This window comes from Urocitellus parryii, chromosome 1 (assembly GCF_045843805.1).
Source record: "Urocitellus parryii isolate mUroPar1 chromosome 1, mUroPar1.hap1, whole genome shotgun sequence".
Taxonomy (NCBI): Eukaryota; Metazoa; Chordata; class Mammalia; order Rodentia; family Sciuridae; genus Urocitellus; species Urocitellus parryii.
This window is the reverse complement of record NC_135531.1, coordinates 216,865,599-216,870,657: the sequence shown is the minus strand read 5'-3', so window position 1 is coordinate 216,870,657 and position 5,059 is coordinate 216,865,599. Positions and strand designations below refer to the sequence as shown.

The 5,059-nt window shown below is 36.5% G+C and overlaps 1 pseudogene; it reads left to right on the top strand.

The window, feature by feature from the left end:
- The first annotated feature begins 4,139 nt into the window (after window positions 1–4,139).
- LOC113185866 (myelin-associated neurite-outgrowth inhibitor pseudogene) lies at window positions 4,140–4,827 on the top strand (annotated as a pseudogene).
- Window positions 4,828–5,059: the final 232 nt, after the last annotated feature.

Genomic DNA, 5,059 nt, shown 5'->3' with positions numbered 1-5,059 from the left:
CAGTGTAAGTATTCATCAACAAGAGAATTGATAAATAATTTATATGTGGAGAAGTGAGGGGATGGTACTGGGGATTGAAGCCAGGAGTGCTTTTCCCCTGAGCTACATCCTCACCCCTTTTCATGTTTATTCAGAGACAATCTTTTCAAGTTGCTCAGGCTGGCCTCGAACTTGTAATCCTCCTGCCTCAGCGTCCAAGTCTCTGAGATTACAAGTATATGCTACCATGCCTGATGTGGATAAACAAATTGTAATGAATGAATGTCACCCAGCATGGAAAAGCACTGCTAAATTTATGTTGCTAATCCTCAAAAGCATTTTTTTTTCTGAGTGAAAGAAGACAAGTCACAAAGGTTTACATAATATATTATTCCATTTTTATTAAATTCAAGAATAAGCAAAACTAAATTGTATGAAATCAGAATAGTTTCCTTTGGGAGATGAAGTTTGACTAGAAATGAACAAAAAGAAATTTAATGAGTTAGTAGAAATATCCTACAAGTAAATGGGTGGTGAGCTGGGGTGTATACATCTGTCATACTCTTCAACCTCGACACTTTCAATGGATTCGTTTGTTTTACATGTAAATTATACTTCAATTAGAAACATTTTTTAAATTTTTTTGTCCTCTTATATAAATACTCTTTACAAATTCTGTCTTATCCTGTTAAATAATTCTATCCTTTTATTATTATCCTGATCATTGCTACATCCAGTCCATAATGTCAGGATATCACCTTGTCCCCTTCATCTTCACTGCTTGCCACATGTATGCAGGCTATAATTCCTCCATGTGGTTTATCAAATTATCCTTCAATTAAGATATTTTCCCACAAGTTAGCTGAAGTTATCCTTTTAAAATGCAAAAGTGATGACAACATATTTCTTAACATCCTCCAGTGGTTATCAACAGATTGGCATATAATTCCCAAGCTCCTTTCTGTCTTTTACCAGGGTCTTTGTGAACTGGACCTATGTACCACTTCAGTCTTTTTATAACTTACCTACTAGAATATTCAGTTCTAGACATGAGAAATGCTTTTTGCTTAATGTCAGCACTTTCTCTGCTTCTGGTTCTTCAAACATGCTTAATCTTTGACTTATAGCAATCCCATTTTCCTTTTACATGACTAATTCCCATTCAATTAATCTGGCCTCCACTTCATTAATCTTTTGTTCTAGGAAGCTGTTCCTGGCAACATACTCTGTTAAAGACATAAATGATCCGATAACACTCACTCCTCATGTATTTATCAGTATTTCTTACTAGACTTTATACAGGTGATTTGGAAGATCAGGTCTATTTTACAATTGTGTTCAAAGGACTTACAGTGATTCCTTGACCATGGTACATCTTCAATAAATGTCTGATTATTAATAAGTGATTGAATAGTTGAATGAATAACTGAAATAAAGGATCAATTTATGCTACTATGTTCTTGGCTTTTGTAAAAGAGAAACTATATAGAATAGCCATTCAGAGACTAGTTGGATGTCATTTATCAAACTACAGTCATAGTTTTGATGCATAAAACCTTATTGCTGCCTAAGCTTGCCACCATCACGTCAGTGTTTTTTTCTTTCTTGCTTGCTTTCTTTCTTCTTGTTTCTTCCACAGTGTTAGAGATCATACCTAGGGCCTTATACAATAGGCAAGTGCTCTGCCACGGAACTGTACTGCAGTCCTGGGTCAGCTGTTTATAAAAGTCTTTGACCTATAGAGGGCAAGACTGTGAGTTTTGACCAGCAATATCTGGTATGTTAAACAAATAAGACTGTGAGTAGATTAAATAATTCTTTCCTTTTGCTAATAAGTCACAGGTTTCCTATAACAATAGCTGCTAGGTAGTTAAAAACAAACAGTTTATAAGGCAACTTCCCAAAGGAAACTCAAGAGGAAGCAATATACCTAATAACCTTTTACAAAGTATGGCAATTTCTAATTAGAATAAAATTCTCCATAGGAACTTGGGGACTTAATTCATGGCACTTTTCAAGTAACACAAGAAAGCACAGACATCTAATGATTACTATATAAATTACTTCTCCTAATTTTATTACCCTGTTTTACTGTCTTTATTTTTGTTAAATCTTCACTTTCCCCTGATAATGCTTTGTAAATATGTTCAGATATTTTTTTTAAAAGTTTGAATGATGAATAAAAATTTTAAATCATAAAACAATGATTTGCTGTACCAACTGGATCTTTTTAAAATTTATATTTCTTAACTTAATGATATATGATAATAATATTAACTAGCATATACCAAGTGGTTACTGTTTGTCAGAAAATGTATAGTTACTAGTCACTGACAGGTTTTGTTTTACCTTATTTAGTATTATTGATGGACTGATATTCATAACCTACTATTAAGGAAAATAATGGATTACAAGAAAGCGTATTGAGTATAATTCTGATTATTTGAAATTAAAGATATACAGAAAACAACACTAGATAAACCTGACAGAAATGTTCACAAAGATAGTGTTTGCATTATGAGATTCAGGGTGATACTTACCTAAAAAAATAATTACAAGCACTTAATGATGAGTACACATCATTTTGTTAATCAGTTACCAAATTTCTCTCTCCCCATGCATATTTTCACTTTAGGGAAATTAAAAAGGACATGTTGTATTTTTGTAATATTCATTAATCTTCCCTCTCTCTTCATATCCATAAACATCTTCATATCCATAAACAGAAGACTCCTATTTCAAGCTTTATAAATTCAAGGATTTTCCCTACTGTATCTCCTATGTCTGAATCATAATATTTTACAAGAATCAGAGTGGGTGGGAATGACTCACTGGAAGATAAATGAATCATTTAAAATGGAATAAATTATAATTGTGTCTTGGCTCTTTTACCATCTTCTTAGTATATAGCTACACAAATTTGTTTAGTTTTTAAGTATATTAACCCCACTAGAGAATAAGAACAGATCATGAATCACATGTATTTGCTGTTAAAAATTGGAATGTACATAAGTACATTCAGAAAGAGTAATTTACAACAACTACACCAACAACTCAGTGTTTGGGGACTTAAAATTTTTCCCACTGTTTGTACAAACAAGATAAAATCATCCCAACCAATGTCCACTCAATTATTTATAAAGTTCCATATTGAGACTCTAACCAGCAGCCAACTCTAATACTCTCAACAAAAATCTGTGAACTTCAATATCAGACTTTGTATTAGAACCATCTAGCGATTGTCTGATTATTTATACTTGCACTTAAAATTTTATAAGTTTCTACTTATGTAGGTTTTGGCTCAGCTTTAAAGAATATTTTGGAAAAAAAATGTTTGGAATTCATTCCTCAGTCTATCTTCTCTCAATAGTATAATGGCATTGTAGCTTAAATAAGGTACTGTGACAATTATTTAGTGACATGTTATCTAAAACAAATGGGTATCTGTTCAACCATTTGTATAATTTCCAAACTTTAGACATTGACCAGAGAACTGTCTGCTGTATTGGCTCTCACAATTCTTGTCAAACAAATATTTGAAACAAGTGTTTGTTGAGAAAGAGCATCCAGGACATATTTGACTCATTTTCAGTAAATAATTAGACCCAATTTATCAGGAAAAGCCCCTGTCTTTAAATAAATCATTGGATTTGATTCTCTAGTTAGGATAGAGACCTTTAGTCTAGTGAAGAACTTGTACCACATTTATATAACAAAAGCAAATGAAAACTGAAAAACTCAGCCTGGTTATTTTTTAAATTTTTTTTAGACCTGGTTCTCTACCCTTTAACCTTGAATTTTGAATTAGAAACCGATACTGAGGATCATGATATATCATTTCTTGTGTTCTATCCATGTTAGGAACATCTTGTCTTAAGACAGGTTGTCCATCAGCCTGGGGTGGTGTCAAGGTCTGGCCGGTGGCTGGGGGCGGTCGCTGGGTGCCAGACTGGGTCCAGCTGCTCTTTGTCTGCTGGTCGGGCAGGGGCCCGGGTACTGGCAAGTGTGGTCTATGCATCTGGGGCTGAGGCCCAGGTGGCCAATCAGGTGGTTATTCATGGCACAGGGATGTCCTCTTGGCTTTCTAGAGGTCGCAGTCACCAGAACAAGAAAAATATGGAAAACAGAGGAGAATTGAGTGTTGATTCTTTCTTGAAAACATGAATCCTGTTTATAGCCCTGGATCTTCTGTGGTTCCCTATGTAAATGTCAAAGGAATTGGTTATCCAAATTGGTTTTCCCGTGGGCTATGCAGCCACAACTTGTACCTATTCTCCTATTCAGTACCTAGAGCAAATCCTACCTTCCAAGCAGGTTACACTCCTGGCACACCTTACAAAGCGCCCTGTTCCCCCACCAGCGGGGCCATGCTGCCATACTCTTCTTCCCCCAACCCCTCCCAGACTGCTATGCATCCTGTGTGAATGCCTAGCCCCAGCACCACCCTTATTCACAGCAAGGCACATACTACACACAGTCACTATATGCAGCACCTCCTTGTCATTCATCACACCACCGTGGTGCAGCCCAATGGCATGCCAGCAATAGTGCACCCTGCTCCCATCCCTCCTCCTAGAGACAATGGGGTCACCATGAGCAGGATGGTGGGACCATGATGGCCATGTCAGCAGGTATTCTGCTGAGTGCCCATTCCCCAACTCCTGTTGCCCATCACCCAGTCACTGTGCCTTCTACATGGACCCAGGCACACCTACCTGCAGCTATGTACCCCATCAGTGGGATCAACCAGCAAATAAACATTGGAAGATGGATCTGTTCAGTCATATCATTGAGGTTCCACAGCTGGTGCTGCAGGCCTTGTGCCTCCAACCAGGACCTTCTTCTTAATACTCTTGACACTTAGCTAAACACCAGTGTCTTGGCTTAGCAGGTCCCAGTGCTGTTAGTCTCCCTAACTCCGTGGGTTGATCTTCAAGCAAATTCTGTTTTGTGGACTTGCCTGGAAAATTTTTAGCTAATTGTAATGATTTAAAAAAAAAAAGGGGGGGTATAAGTATATTCTGAATCATATCTAGTTGAATGTATGTTAAAACACACACACACACACACAAAAAAAAAC